Source organism: Furipterus horrens, unplaced genomic scaffold, assembly GCF_987537825.1.
Source record: "Furipterus horrens unplaced genomic scaffold, mFurHor1.1.pri manual_scaffold_4, whole genome shotgun sequence".
NCBI lineage: Eukaryota > Metazoa > Chordata > Mammalia > Chiroptera > Furipteridae > Furipterus > Furipterus horrens.
In genome coordinates this window covers 205,001,225-205,017,765 of record NW_028327174.1, presented here as the reverse complement: position 1 = coordinate 205,017,765, position 16,541 = coordinate 205,001,225, and the positions used below count along the sequence as shown (strand labels likewise).

At 54.5% G+C, this 16,541-nt stretch overlaps 1 long non-coding RNA gene across 1 annotated transcript; it reads right to left on the bottom strand.

Moving 5' to 3' along the window:
* Positions 1-6,626: 6,626 nt before the first annotated feature.
* Positions 6,627-9,229, bottom strand: LOC150014003 (uncharacterized). Its single transcript, XR_016510838.1, has 5 exons — positions 8,977-9,229; positions 8,579-8,654; positions 8,002-8,134; positions 7,390-7,513; positions 6,627-7,002 (listed from the first exon to the last, which is right to left on the bottom strand). It is a non-coding gene; the product is annotated as an uncharacterized LOC150014003 (long non-coding RNA).
* Positions 9,230-16,541: the final 7,312 nt, after the last annotated feature.

The window sequence follows — 16,541 nt, the reverse complement described above, 5'->3', positions numbered from 1 at the left end:
GGGACGTTTTTTCCCTTTAACCAAGAAAGAGGACTGTCAAGTACATCAACCGCCCAAATGCAGTATCGCTATAGTCACTTGAGCTCCCTGAACGTAGCCGAAGCACCTTTCTGTGAAGCTGAGCATTCGTAAGTGGCTTTGTTCTGGCCACCACAGACTAAGGCCCACCAAAACGTCCACTTGCTTCCGGGAGATGGAATTAAGACATGGAGGACTGCTTCTCAGTGCTGAGTTTAATTATTAGGTAAAAAACAATCGGTTTCCAGATTTAAAAATGCTATTTTTGCCTCTCGATAGTCTATTAATAAAACATATGATAATACATATCGCGGAAACCACAAAGCGGAAATGTGCAATGTTTTTACTTACTTTTCAATTTCTTTTTATCATCTCATAAAAAAATTATTACTTAGAAAATGTTTTCCATTTCTGGAATAAATATGCCCCAGATTTCCTACCTCCAAACTGTGCGTACGCTTGTTTGATATCACAGAGCGCTGTCACCAACTGCTCAGAAGGAATTGGCTCCCGACACTAGTAAATAAATACCTAGGATGAAAACATTGGCATAGTCATCATTTTTTTCTAAAACACAAAAATCTAAGCAAAACATATTCTGGACATAAACCTGCTCCATGGGGACATTAACAGTCACCTGTCATTTGAGAGGGGAGCAGGGGAATGTCAACATCCTAACAATCTTACTACCACAACATTTTAGAAGTTCGGGTTAAAAAAAAAACAATTTTCAATTAATAGATCTGTAATGACTCTCATCTTTGCAAAAACGAGTTCTCCTTAGAGATATCAAACAAACTAACTTAGAGATCATCAGTCACACCCTCTCTGACCATACCTTTGGGCCATGAGCCTCAGTTCACTGGTCAGAACGTTAGCGTCAGAAGTTATGCCGGCCACACTGCAAGCCATGTCCCTGGAGGAAAAAAATGTATTCATGTGTCTGTAAGCAGAGCAGGTGTCTGAGAGGGCCTTTAAGAAGTGTTTGCAAAGTCCCGAGTTCCATGATAAGTTTACCATGCTCGCTTCAATGCTCTGGTTTACTTCTGAACAGACAGAAACTACAGAAGGTTTATCTTTGCAGGACAAACCTGACATCATTTAACACGAAAGATACATGGCGCCCCCTCCAGTTCTTCGATAGGTGTATTTAGCACCACGACGCCGAACAGGGCGAGAGAAGGAGCACTAGGAAGCTAAAGCAAGTCCCGAGAGGGTCCAGAAGCAAGACAGAGGTTTTGCCAGAGAGGAAGAAAAACTACCCCCACTCCTGGGTCATCGGTATTCTCACCTCCAAAGGCCTGGCTGGCCGGGGCCGAGGGAGGGGGCTCAGGGGCTAGGCTCCCAGGAAAGGCGCCTTTCCTTTCTTTGCTGCCATTCCCCGAGGGCTGCGCTGGCTCCCCTAGAGCTGACACCCTCTGTCACCTGCTGTCACTACACCTCTGCAAGCCTGCCAGCTGCCAAGCGGCCCGTGGCCCGGCGGTGACTCTGGAGGGATGACGCTTCCTTGGACACGCATCCAAAGGCCCTAGAACCGGCACCCGCCTCGTCCCCCCACTCAGGGGGGAAGTCTCTGACAGGCAAACCCAGTGCCCCGCCAGCTAGGAGTCCTGCACGCCCAACGACGCGAAACTGACGGGGCTCATCTAAACTGTTCCCAGACCTCCAGGGGTAAGATTCGGGACACTTCCACAGAATTCCCGAGTAGCCATTCTGAACACTTGGGGAGCCTGCCACGTGTCAGACCCTGCGCTAGTGTATTTCACTCGTTTTACTCTAGTTCATTAAACGGCCACCAGCACTCGAGGCGGCACCGAAGCCCAGAGAAGGAAAGCAACGGGCGCGAGGTCACACAGACTTAACCCAGGCCTGCACACCTACCATGCCTGTACTCCGAACGGTATAAAATAGTTTCTCCACCTAGGGCTTGGCCCTGCACGTCAAAAGAATAACGCATCGTCCTAAGCCTCAAGGAAGTTTCAAGTACAAATCAAAAATGTCCACCAGTAAAGGCACAATAACAAGCGTTCACTTCAAGTTTACTACGGCACACGGGCCAGCCCTCCCGAAATACGTGAGATCCTACGTATGTGAGCACGTGAGGTATTGAAACCCTCTCCCCTGTGAGCTCACTTACTCACTGACCTTATACATTTTTTCAGAGAAAAAAAAACGTCATCAAGCAGCTTGTGGTTGTTGCGTCGCTCTGCTGCAAGCCAGACACCGCCGTTCGCTAACGTTCCCGGACAGGTGCCCGCACGTCCGATGGCCTCCATGGCGTATTCAACCTGGTACAAGCGACCTGCAAAACACAAGCGGTGAGAAACCGAGACTCCCTTCCGGGTGCTTGCACCACTGGGCCAAGAGAGTCAGCAGGAACCCTGACAGGCTCTACCCTCGCGTCCCTCTCTCGTTCTCTCGTGCTGCGCGCGATCAACCTGGTGACCATAATTACATCAGAACACAAGAGAGCATGAACTATAAAAAAAGTGTCTTGATTTCCGCCCCCCCCACCCCCCACCCCCCCAAAACGTCAAGCACTTAAAAATACTTTGGAGACAAGATTACGCAATTCCTATTTTACCTCCTGGAGAAAATAGAGTGGTCCTGGAGTCATATCTTCGAGACCTCAAAGGAAAAATATACCCATGACTCCCGTCCGCTGAAGGTAACTCCTGCATAAAACACATCCTGGCACCCAGAGTCCAGTGTGTAGCAGGGAACCGATCATTTCTTCCCACTCCGGTTTGCTCACGCAGGTCCGTAAGCTGAGTACCAGACCCTCTGTCAGGCGATAGCTTACGGACGTGTGCGTGACTTACCGTGTTTTCTGAACGTTACAGCTCCTGTCAAAAGAAAGTAAGATCCTTACTAAAACGAAAGTTACAATTGAGAAAGCATTTCCACGACTTAAACCCGTTCCGTCCACCCCCTTCTTTGGCTGACTCCGCAGTGCAGCTACTGAGCGCAGCAGGCTCTGTAGACGCTGCGACAGCGCCGCCTGGTGGTCAGGTGAGGGACGCACACGCGATTTGACACAGGTGGAAACCGAGGCACCGGGGCTGGAGGGGAAAATCGAAAAAGCCCTTTTTTGAAAAAAGAAAACAACACAGAAAAGGACCCCAAATGGGACATGGGAGAGGCAGAAAGAGGGATGAGACCCTGCAGGTCCAAGAGGAAGAACTGGGGAAGGAGAAAGAACGGGGCGTCCAGGCGGAGCAGGAAGCTTCAGCAGAAAGCACTGAGTCAGGCGCCTCACGGGCAAGAGACAAACGGCCGAAGCTCAAAAAAAAAAGAATCGCAGCCGCTCGAAAGCCAAGCCAGTATCCCGACCACGGAGTCCAGGAGGGCGGACACGTTAAGAGGGGCAGAGGCTTCTCCCGGGAGGGCTGGGGTCCTGCATGCGGAAGGAGGCGGGGGGGGGGGGGGGGGCGGCGGGCGGGGGGGCGGCGGGCAATCTCGGCCCCCAGAGCACATTTCCCAAATAGCGGAACACCAGACTAAGGCCGCAGGACCGGCCTGGCACTTTGGGAGGCAGTGACCTGCGACGAGGCGGCCGGACAGTTCTCATCCCCATGCTCCACGCCGGCGCAGCCGGCATCCCCGCGGCGCCCGAAGGCAGGTACTAACCGGAGCAGAAAAACCGGAATTGAGTTGAGGGCTACACGAAGGGCTTCACGCCACAGGAAAAATCCACCATCACCCCGCCGAGTGTCCGCTGCCCGTGTGGCCCACGCGCGTGCGCAGAACGATCAACATACGGAAGCCCTTCGGGGGCGGAGAGAAGGTGGCGGAAGACTACCGGAAGCAGGGCGAGGTCCAACACCCGGAAGACCTTCGGGGGTGGGACCAAGATGGCGGGCCCACCGGAAGCGGGACAGGGAGCGTGGACCTCCAGGGGCGGGGCCCCGGCGGCGCGAGACCTTCTAGGGCGGGAGCAAGGTGGAGGGCGTGCCGGAAGCGGAAGTCACCCGGAAGTCCTTCGGGGTGGGACCGGGAGGGCGGATGTGTCCCGGAAGTGTGGCGGAAGGTCAGACTTCACGGAAGCGGCTTCTAAGTCCTCCGGGGGCGGGGACGAGGTGCCGGAACCTTATCGGAGGATGTGTAAGACCTTCGGGAGCCGGACAGAGGACCCCGAAGTCCCACGGGGGCAGGGAGGACGACGCGGCAGTTCTTCGGGGGCGGGGACAGGGTGGCGGAAGGCTACCGGAAGCGGAACAGGGTGCGTGGACCTTCAGGGGCGGGAACAAGGGGGGGGGCTTACCGGAAGCGGAAGTCACCCGGAAGTCCTTCGGGGTGGGACCGGGAGGGCGGACGTGTTCCGGAAGTGTGGCGGAAGGTCAGACTTCACGGAAGCGGCTTCTAAGTCCTCCGGGGGCGGGGACGAGGTGCCGGAACCCTATCGGAGGATGTGTAAGACCTTCGGGAGCCGGACAGAGGACCCCGAAGTCCCACGGGGGCAGGGAGGACGAAGCGGCAGTTCTTCGGGGGCGGGGGACAGGGTGGCGGAAGACCGCCGGAAGCGGAACAGGGTGTATGGACCTTCAGGGGCGGGAACAAGGGGGGGGGGGCGGGCTTGCCGGAAGCGGAAGTCAGCCGGAAGTCCTTCGGGGTGGGACCGGGAGGGCGGACGTGTCCCGGAAGTGTGGCGGAAGGTCAGACTTCACGGAAGCGGCTTCTAAGTCCTCCGGGGGCGGGGCCGAGGTGCCGGCAGCCTATCGGAAGCGGGGCGGAGGATGTGTAAGACCTTCGCGAGCAGGATAGAGGACCCCCGAAGTCCCACGGGGACAGGGAAGAGGACGGGGTAGTTCTTCGGGGGCGGGACACAGAGTGCAGAGAGGAGAGCATTCCAGAGAGGGTGAGGGACAGACAGAGGGCGGTCCAGGGGGTGGGGGTGGGGGTGGGGGGGGTCCAGGACAGAGCATCAGCAACAAGGCAGTGGCGAGTTGCAGGTCAGAATGAAGAAAGTGGACTTCATTCTCAGGACGAGGGAAAGCAGGGGCTGATTCGGGTTTATATAGAAGATACTATCTGTGTGTGCGTGCGTGTGTGCGTGTGTGCGTGTGTGTGTGTGTGTGTAGCGGGGGTGGGGGTGGGGGTGTCCTCTTAAACCAAAAGAATACGACAGTACAAATACAAAATTGGGTATCAAACTGAAAATCAGAATGAGAAACCTCACCAAATCACCGCAGTGGTTCGACGAGCTGACATACCCGTAAGGCATCCCCCGGCGTTTCCGGCATCACGAGACCTGAATCCCCAGGTGGTAACTGCACACACCTTAGGGATGAAGTTTGCCACAGACGAGCTTCTGACTTGGCCCATGTCAGGCCCTGTTCCTCTCCCACTGTCCCGGGAACTTCCAACGATGGTGACAACTTCTGTTCCTGTGCCTTCCTGTCACTATACTGGGTATGCAGGCTCAGCGGGTGGGTGAGGAACACGTCCCGGGAGCCATTTCGACCCTGAGGTGAGTAACAATAACCTCACTACGCATGGAAGTATCTGCGAACAAGTATGTTCCGCTGCAGAAACAGACGGTAGCGCTTATTAACGGCAGGTAGAAGACCTTACTTTTGCAGACTTTACAAAAAGCACGAGCACGGAACACATTGTGAGGGTCCCTTCCCAGGCCTCGGAAGCGAGGGGTCCTGAAGCTTAAGCTTCACTCACTTCGCAGCAGATCTTTGAAAGTCTCGCATGGGGAACCGACGGAAGGGTTCAATGTGCTCTGAGGAGAGCTGGAGGGGACAAGTGTGGGAGGCCGGCACTGCGGCGGTGGCCCTGGAGCCTTCCTGGGCTGAGACCAGGGCCCCCCCCCCCACCCCACCCCCCACCCCCCGCCCCCCGCCTCAGCCAAGACCGACTGCTCTCGTCTGTGGCCCCTTTTCCTCTGTGGCCATAATCTCTCCTGCACAGGACCTGCCACGCGCCCGCCGTGGGCCTGCCGCGGCGTCCGCAGCAGCTGTCATCCCCCCGCCCGTCTGGTCTGGGTCGGCTCAGCCCACGGTCGTTCTTAAACCAACCGCTGGAGACGGAGAGAGGGCACACCCGGCTACCCCGAGGGATGTGCCACCTGGGGCAGAGGAACAGACAAACGCATTGTAAGAGCCGTAGGTAAGGGGAAAGGTAAACTCGAGTTCTCTCTCGGGAGTAGAGGGGGAGAGAGAAATGGGATCTGAGGGATCCGGAGGTGCTCAGAAGCACTGATGACTGATTACTGTAGCGGGTGCAGGGCTTGCACTGTAAACGGGCCTTTCACGTGTTTTCGGAGAGGTTTGCGTGAACGCGTGTGTGTATACATGTGCACGCACACACTTCCGGTCCTAGGAAGAGCCATCGATGTCGATGGCTGGCAACAGGTACAAGAACGTGATTCCCACAGAGGCCGAGGGCCACGGGTACTCCAAGACGGTAGGGACACAGCAAGGGAGACCTTCAGGGCACAGGTCCCATCTTTCCCTGCTGATGACACTCACACCCACCAACTTTAGCCTCTTGTGTCCCGGCACCTCCAGGGCTGCCCCAGGACACTGAAGCATGAAGGATCACAGACCCACTGATCCCGGTGAACAACAGTGACTGCTACAGACAATTCTCCTTCACCGTTTCCATTCTTACCGAGTTTTATTCCCAGAAAAGGGGGGGAGGGGGGTAGAAAGGTCCATGAAGAGCAGTCACCGCCCAACTTACAGAAAGACGAGGGCCCGATCAGAGGCTACCATCCCTCTTTCCCACCGTCCGGGTTCAAAAGCCATCACGTGCTCACTGTGGAAGAGGGCGGCTGAAATGGGGCTCAAAAGATTTATAAGACCCCCAATTCTGTCTCCCACGTATCCTTTTCTTTTTGTTCTTTTTCTTTCTTCTCACGCTCAGCCTTAGCTTCTTCTTCCTCGTGTCTTCTGATCAGCTGTTCCACTTCCTTCTGTCCGAGGACTCCGATGACCGTCTTTCCATTCTCTCTGGTCGGCGTGGCAATTTCCACTGGGGGCAAACACACACACACACACACACACACACACACACACACACACACACACACGGCTGCGTTACGGGGCGCACTCAGCCCGCACAGGCGACCCGGTTCAAAACCCCCCCCCCCCCCCTTGTCGGCCTTCGCTCACCACCCCTTCGTGTTTTGTGCTTCATATGATTCACGGATACTTTTATTCACGTTTCTGCGTCAACGATCTTTCTTCTCCTGACCCATTCCAACCTTCTAAGCTGCTGTTTTGTCCCTTCCTTTGAAAAAGTCCCACGAGCCAACCCGCTGTAAGCTGTGCTGAGCAGAAGGAACCGCAATTTCCTCGTAGGAACCTCTCCGACGCGGTCCAGGAAACTGACCGAACCGGAGGAGGGGACATAACCTACCCTTTTCAGCAGAGAGCTTGCTCACGTCCATGGTCTTGTCGAGGACTTTGATAGCTAAAGCAAGTGCTGACTTCGGGGTCATTTCCCCTTCTTTGTAGTCTTGTTTTAACATAGACACAGCTGCCTACGAAGCAGAAATAATCATCAAAAAGAACGTCCTTTAAATGTCTGCATTTTTCAGGAACGTGGACTGGGCAGAAGACTGATGCCTGAATTATTATTAGCATGTAACCACTGTAAGCAATTATGATGGGCGGGGACACATGGGATGGGGTGGAGGGGGAGTGTCGATGCTCTGTGAATGGAATCTTTAACCCGGGGCCTCAGACCTCCAAGACTTTGTGATAGAATTCAAGGGGATTATCCACCAGGATATGAAAAAAACTGTATCTTATTTCAACAACTTGCCTTTGAAAATCACTATTTCCTTTTGTTACAAACGTAGGCAATAAACCCCAGTGGTATTAGCAGAACCTGCGACTGCATCACCAATAGCAATCACAGATGCTAAAGTTGTTGCAGCTACCTTAAAATACCATTTACATTCATCGCCGTTTCAAAATCATGTTAGGTACCTATTGCTAGGTTTTACAGCAACACAGAAATACTCACGGCGCTGTTATTTCCAATGCATGTGGCCTTCCATACCCCGTAATTTCCGCTTGGGTCGCTCTGATAGAGCTGAAAGCCGTAACGCTTATCCCAGCCAATGGACAGCAGCGAGACGCCAAAGGGACGTTTTTCCCTTTAACCAAGAAAGAGGACTGTCAAGTACATCAACCGCCCAAATGCAGTATCGCTATAGTCACTTGAGCTCCCTGAACGTAGCCGAAGCACCTTTCTGTGAAGCTGAGCATTCGTAAGTGGCTTTGTTCTGGCCACCACAGACTAAGGCCCACCAAAACGTCCACTTGCTTCCGGGAGATGGAATTAAGACATGGAGGACTGCTTCTCAGTGCTGAGTTTAATTATTAGGTAAAAAACAATCGGTTTCCAGATTTAAAAATGCTATTTTTGCCTCTCGATAGTCTATTAATAAAACATATGATCATACATATCGCGGAAACCACAAAGCGGAAATGTACAAAGTTTTTACTTACTTTTCAATTTCTTTTTATCATCTCATAAAAAAATTATTACTTAGAAAATGTCTCCCCTTTCTGGAATAAACATGCCCCAGATTTCCTACCTCCAAACTGTGCGTACGCTTGTTTGATATCACAGAGCGCTGTCACCAACTGCTCACAAGGAATTGGCTCCCGACACTAGTAAACAAATACCTAGGATGAAAACATTGGCATAGTCATCATTTTTTCCTAAAACACAAAAATCTAAGCAAAACATATTCTGGACATAAACCTGCTCCATGGGGACATTAACAGTCACCTGTCATTTGAGAGGGGAGCAGGGGAATGTCAACATCCTAACAATCTTACTACCACAACATTTTAGAAGTTCGGGTTAAAAAAAAAACAATTTTCAATTAATAGATCTGTAATGACTCTCATCTTTGCAAAAACGAGTTCTCCTTAGAGATATCAAACAAACTAACTTAGAGATCATCAGTCACACCCTCTCTGACCATACCTTTGGGCCATGAGCCTCAGTTCATTGGTCAGAACGTTAGCGTCAGAAGTTATGCCGGCCACACTGCAAGCCATGTCCCTGGAGGAAAAAAAAATGTATTCATGTGTCTGTAAGCAGAGCAGGTGTCTGAGAGGGCCTTTAAGAAGTGTTTGCAAAGTCCCAAGTTCCATGATAAGTTTACCATGCTCGCGTCAATGCTCTGGTTTTCTTCTGAACAGACAGAAACTACAGAAGGTTTATCTTTGCAGGACAAACCTGACATCATTTAACACGAAAGATACATGGCGCCCCCTCCAGTTCTTCGATAGGTGTTATTTAGCACCACGACGCCGAACAGGGCGAGAGAAGGAGCACTAGGAAGCTAAAGCAAGTCCCGAGAAGGTCCAGAAGCAAGACAGAGGTTTTGCCAGAGAGGAAGAAAAACTACCCCCACTCCTGGGTCATCGGTATTCTCACCTCCAAAGGCCTGGCTGGCCGGGGCGGAGGGAGGGGGCTCAGGGGCTAGGCTCCCAGGAAAGGCGCCTTTCCTTTCTTTGCTGCCATTCCCCGAGGGCTGCGCTGGCTCCCCTAGAGCTGACACCCTCTGTCACCTGCTGTCACTACACCTCCGCAAGCCTGCCGGCTGCCGAGCGGCCCGTGGCCCGGCGGTGACTCTGGAGGGATGACGCTTCCTTGGACACGCATCCAAAGGCCCTAGAACCGGCATCCGCCTCGTCCCCCCACTCAGGGGGGAAGTCTCTGACAGGCAAACCCAGTGCCCCGCCGGCTAGGAGTCCCGCACGCCCAACGACGCGAAACCGACGGGGCTCATCTAAACTGTTCCCAGACCTCCAGGGGTAGGATTCGGGACACTTCCACAGAATTCCCGAGTAGCCGTTCTGAACACTCGGGGAGCCTGCCACGTGTCAGACCCTGCGCCAGTGTATTTCACTCGTTTCACTCTAGTTCATTAAACGGCCACCACCACTCGAGGCGGCACCGAAGCCCAGAGAAGGAAAGCAACGGGTGCGAGGTCACACAGACTTAACCCAGATCTGCACACCTACCACGCCTGTACTCCGAACGGTATAGAGTAGTTTCTCCACCTAGGGCTTGGCCCTGCACGTCAAAAGAATAACGCATCGTCCTAAGCCTCGAGGAAGTTTCAAGTAAAAATCAAAAATGTCCACCAGTAAAGGCACAATAACAAGCGTCCGCGTCAAGTTTACTACGGCACACGGGCCAGCCCTCCCGAAATACGTGAGGTCCTACGTATGTGAGCACGTGAGATATTGAAACCCTCTCCCCCCTGTGAGCTCACTTACTCACTGAGCTTATAAATGTTTTCAGGGACAACAACTTCATCAGGCAGCTTGTGGGTGTGGCGTCGCTCTGCTGCAAGCCAGACACCGCCGCTCGCTAACGTTCCCGGACAGGTGCCCGCACGTCCGATGGCCTCCATGGCGTACTCAACCTGGTACAAGCGACCTGCAAAACACAAGCGGTGAGAAACCGAGACTCCCTTCCGGGTGCTTGCACCACTGGGCCAAGAGAGTCAGCGGGAACCCTGACAGGCTCTACCCTCGCGTCCCTCTCTCGTTCTCTCGTGCTGCGCGCGATCGACCTGGGGACCATAATTACATCAAAACACAAGAGAGCACGGACTATAAAAAAAAGTGTCTTGATTTCCGCCCCCCCACCCCCAGCACCCAAAAAAAGTCAAGCACTTAAAAATACATTGGAGACAAGATTACACAATTCCTGTTTTACCTCCTGGAGAAAATAGAGTGGTCCTGGAGTCATATCTTTGAGACCGCAAAGGAAAAATATACCCATGACTCCCGTCCACTGAAGGTAACTCCTGCATGAAACACATCCTGGCACCCAGAGTCCAGTGCGTGGCAGGGAACCGATCATTTCTTCCCACTCCGGTTTTCTCACGCAGGTCCGTGAGCTGAGTACCAGACCCTCTGTCAGGCGATAGCTTACGGACGTGTGCGTGACTTACCGTGTTTTCTGAACTTTACAGCTCCTGTCAAAAGAAAGTGAGATCCTTACCAAAATGAAAGTTACAATTGAGAAAGCATTTCCACGACTTAAAACCGTTCCGTCCTCCCCCTTCTTTGGCTGACTCCGCGGTGCAGCTACTGAGCGCAGCAGGCTCTGTAGACGCTGCGACAGCGCCGCCTGGTGGTCAGGTGAGGGACGCACACGCGATTTGACACAGGTGGAAACCGAGGCACCGGGGCTGGAGGGGAAAATCGAAAAAGCCCTTTTTTGAAAAAAGAAAACAACACAGAAAAGGACCCCAAATGGGACATGGGAGAGGCAGAAAGAGGGATGAGACCCTGCAGGTCCAAGAGGAAGAACTGGGGAAGGAGAAAGAACGGGGCGTCCAGGCGGAGCAGGAAGCTTCAGCAGAAAGCACTGAGTCAGGCGCCTCACGGGCAAGAGACAAACGGCCGAAGCTCAAAAAAAAAAGAATCGCAGCCGCTCGAAAGCCAAGCCAGTATCCCGACCACGGAGTCCAGGAGGGCGGACACGTTAAGAGGGGCAGAGGCTTCTCCCGGGAGGGCTGGGGTCCTGCATGCGGAAGGAGGCGGGGGGGGGGGGGGGCGGCGGCGGGCGGGGGGGCGGCGGGCAATCTCGGCCCCCAGAGCACATTTCCCAAATAGCGGAACACCAGACTAAGGCCGCAGGACCGGCCTGGCACTTTGGGAGGCAGTGACCTGCGACGAGGCGGCCGGACAGTTCTCATCCCCATGCTCCACGCCGGCGCAGCCGGCATCCCCGCGGCGCCCGAAGGCAGGTACTAACCGGAGCAGAAAAACCGGAATTGAGTTGAGGGCTACACGAAGGGCTTCACGCCACAGGAAAAATCCACCATCACCCCGCCGAGTGTCCGCTGCCCGTGTGGCCCACGCGCGTGCGCAGAACGATCAACATACGGAAGCCCTTCGGGGGCGGAGAGAAGGTGGCGGAAGACTACCGGAAGCAGAAGCAGGGCAAGGCCGAACACCGGGAAGTCCTTTGGGGTGGGACCAAGATGGCAAAAGTGTGTCAGAAGTGCGGCGGAAGGTCAGCCTCCCCGAAGCGGCTTCTAAGCCCTCCAGGGGCGGGGACCAGGTGCCGGCGGCCTATCGGAAGCGAGGCAGAGGATGTGTAAGACCTTCCTCCACATCTTTCCAAACATACATTGCACTTACAGTGAGTCTACGCAGCGACACATTCAGCAGGCTATTTATATCGCTCTGCTTTTCTCCCCGCCAGGCCGGTCATATATCATGCTAAGTCCATCAACATTTCTTCTGAGAAGGAGCCAAGTCCATTTTTATTTCCTCTGGGAGATGCTGGGACTAGGTTCATTTGCATGCAGTTCATTTGCATACGTCAAAAGTCCGGGTGGGCGTTCCAGCCGCCGCCATGTTCTGATGCCCCTCTTTGTCAAAGCCAAAATCTCCGAGTGGCCAGCCTGCCACTGCCTCTCTGACCTCATCTCCTGCACTCCTCCCCAGGGGCCACTCACCGCTAGTCACACGGGCCTCCTCGCTGCTCCGCAAACACACAGGCACACGCCAGCCTCAGGGCCTTTGCACTCACGACAGTTCCCCGGCCTGACACACCCTCCCCGGGGTAGTCCCACGGCCGGCCGCTTCTCAGGGACACCTTTCCAGACCATGCTATTCAGACCCCGACACGCCCTGTCCTCCTTCCCAGTGTATTCTTCTCCAAGCTTACCGACACCCAAGGAGCTGAGGCACAGACTTGAATCTCTGTGAAGCTGCTACGTAGAAAAAAATACCGAGGCCACAGCTAGAACGGCAGCTTCGTAAAGCTTGTACGTACACTCTGCGTCCCTAGAGTGCCGCCGCCGCCGGGCGTCCCTATAGTCGCAGAGAGGACAGAAGAATAAATAGCTTAGCGGACGGCCCCCGAGCGATTTGACCTACAGAGGAGGATGGCATTGAATACAGAATGACATGCACACCTACCACACCCACTAACTGAGATATGGCGAGGCCAAACTGGATTTTTATCTTGTCATTCGTGGGTGTTGCACAGGACGAACCCATCTTTCGTCGCCTCGAAATAAATCCTTGAACAAGCTATCTTCATGTTTTGCAATAAAGAACGGTTCGGCTAATCCTGTCTAACAAATTTTTAAAAGTTAGCGTACTGGCTTCTCTCCTACAAATAACTTTTAAAAGTTCGTCATCATTAGTGAACCAAACTATTAGTTAGACTATTATTAATAGTACTTTTAAGATGAAATATTAATACAATTCTTTGTGATCAATAAGGAGCACTCCAGTTCAGATATGTTTTTAAGTTAAATCAGAGGACTCTCATGGAAATAGGCAGAGTTCCCTAAGAAGCACTCGGTACTTAGTACAGACTTATTTAACTTCCGAGTAACAGAAGCCTTTAAATGACCAGTTAGGGGGTTGCTTGACACAAAATTTCAAACCTAGAAAACATGTATGGAAGTAAAATAAACGTATCAACGGTAGATGTAAAATAAACGTGCTTTAATTTACATGTTTTTAGAAAAGATTTTATTGATGTATTTTTAGAGGGGAAGTGGGGAGAAATAGAGGGGGAGAAACATCAGTGTGTGGTTACTTCTCATGCACCCACACTGACTGGGGACCTGGCCTGCAACCCAGGCCTGTGCCCTGACTGGGAATCGAACCAGCAACCCTTTAGTTCACTCAATCCATGGAGCCACACCAGCCAGACATACATGATTTTAATATACAAAGATATACGAAGTACATAGTAGGTGCTCACTTTGTTGAATGCATACACGAATGAATACACGAGTCCATACCATCTGACAATTCCCTTTTCTTTCCAATATTCGGAGTTTCATCGTCGGTCGCGAAACAACTTTCACCTAGTTGCAGAAATTTGCTATTAAGGATGATGAGGCATTAGCCTGCGCTTCTTAAAATTGGAGACCTAGTCTTACTCAGATTTGAGTATGAAGAGAGGGGATAACAGCACGCTGGTTAAGAACACAGGATTTTCAGGTGGACGGCTTGGGTTCCTTCCAGCCTCTAACACCTGCTGTCTGACCTGAAAGCAAGTTACCTCCTTCTCTGCATATCAGTTTTGCCTTCTGTAAAACTGACCACGGTGAGGATGAAATAAAACTGTGCATGGAAGTGCCAGCACGGGGTCATTCTGATTATTCCACAAATGACTACTAGAGTAATGGTAACTGATAGACCTCCAAAGACACAAATACACAGAAATATTGCAACAAAAGCAGTCACTGCCTGCAGAGCTACTGATTCTGCCTGAAACCCCAACCCCAACCCCAACCCTAACCCTAACCCTAACCCTAACCCAACCCTAACCCTAACCCTAACCCTAACACTCTAACCCTAACACTCTAACCCTAACCCTAACCCTAACCCTAACCCTAACCCATGGAGGGTCCCCTCCCCGCTCTGCCCTGACCCTCCATGGAGGGTCCCCTCCCCCTTCTGCCCTGACCTTCCATGGAGGGTCCCCTCCCCCTTCTGCCCTGACCCTCCATGGAGGGTCCCCTCCCCCTTCTGCCCTGACCCTCTATGGAGGGTCCCCTCCCCGCTCTGCCCTCACCCTCTATGGAGGGTCCCCTCCCCCTTCTGCCCTGACCCTCCATGGAGGGTCCCCTCCCCGCTCTGCCCTGACCTTCCATGGAGGGTCCCGTCCCCGCTCAGCCTTGACCCTCTATGGAGGGTCCCCTCCCTGCTCTGTCCTGACCCTCTATGGAGGGTCCCCTCCCCCTTCTGCCCTGACCCTCCATGGAGGGTCCCCTCCCCCTTCTGCCCTGACCCTCCATGGAGGGTCCCCTCCCCGCTCTGCCCTACTCCCTCTATGGAGGGTCCCCTCCCCGCTCTGCCCTGTTCCCTCTATGGAGGGTCCCCTCCCCGCTCTGCCCTGTTCCCTCTATGGAGGGTCCCCTCCCCGCTCTGCCCTGACCTTCCATGGAGGGTCCCCGCCCCCTTCTGCCCTACCCCCTCCATGGAGGGTCCCCTCCCCGCTCTGCCCTGACCCTCCATGGAGGGTCCCCTCCCCCTTCTGCCCTGACCCTCCATGGAGGGTCCCCTCCCCGCTCTGCCCTGACCCTCCATGGAGGGTCCCCTCCCCCTTCTGCCCTGACCTTCCATGGAGGGTCCCCTCCCCCTTCTGCCCTGACCCTCCATGGAGGAACCCCTCCCCCTTCTGCCCTGACCCTCCATGGAGGGTCCCCTCCCCCTTCTGCCCTGACCTTCCATGGAGGGTCCCCTCCCCCTTCTGCCCTTCCCCCTCCATGGAGGGTCCCCTCCCCCCTCTGCCCTGACCCTCCATGGAGGGTCCCCTCCCCGCTCTGCCCTGACCCTCCATGGAGGGTCCCCTCCCCGCTCTGCCCTGACCCTCCATGGAGGGTCCCCTCCCCGTTCTGCCCTATTCCCTTCATGGAGGGGCCCTAGGTTTCCCCTTTCCTGCTTCCCAGTGTCTCCTGTCCCCCCTCTTCCCATGACTCCGCCTGCTTGTCCCCTGTCCCCTCTGCTCTGAACTGCTCCATCTGGGTCTTCTGTGCCCCATGCCAAGGTTCCTCTGCGGAGGGTCCCCCTCCCCGCTGTCCCGTCTGTTCTTCCGCAGAGGGTCTCCTGCCCCCCTTGCCCCGTCCCGTCACTCACTGGCCTCTTCGGGGCGTGCGTCCCGGCCCCGCCTTCACGTCTCCCGCCTCCGGGCCGCGTGCCCGCGTCTCTGTACCTGAAGCACATGTCTCTCCCTCTTCATAGGTCTGAATCCTACCTGTGCTCTCGGGCCCCGTGTCAGATGTGATTTCCAATGTCAAATCACAGCGGGATCTTTAAAAACTATACATCACATCATGCCATTCTCGTGCCCACCCGAGGGCCCTGTGTCTGCCCACTGGCCCTGCCCTGCCCCCCAGCCAGCCCGGCGGTCTGTGCCCTGGGGGAACTTGCTGTCCTTTGGAGGTGGCTTCCCCCCCGTCCTCCGTGGGGCCAGTTGTGTCCCAACAGCCAAGTCTGTGTTTCATTAGGACAAGATCTTGGGGAGCCCTTCCCTGCCCCTGCTGGGGAGTGCCTGCGGAGGTCCCAACCCGGCGCTGTGAGCACGGGTCACAGATCTAAGACTCTTAAGACGGGTCATAGAGGTATCATGGCAACCATTGCAGGTGAGCCGGGGGTGGGCGTGGGGCGGGGGGGGGCAAAGGTCAGCCGTTGAGGCTGAATGGAGGGACCGGGAGCTGAGATTTTGGGTGGCCCCTGGAAGCCAGGAGTGGCTTTGGCAGGGACCTGGGAGGGAACTCTCCCGTCAGTGTGCCTCCGGGGCGGAGCGCACCCGATGAGCCCGCCTCGGCTCTCTGACCCGTCACGGCACCTGCGATCCGGCGCACGCTCTGTGGTGTGGCTGCTGTGTCTGAGGCCCTGTGTTGGGGCCGCAGTAGAAAACCAGTGTGGTCCCCCTCACTGCCTAGTCACGTCGCCTGAGCCTGTTGTTTTCATGGCTCTCGGCATCTCCCGAAACACAATGGTGCTGTCGTTTGCCCCTCTGTCCGCCAGCCGCTCTCAGCCCCTGAA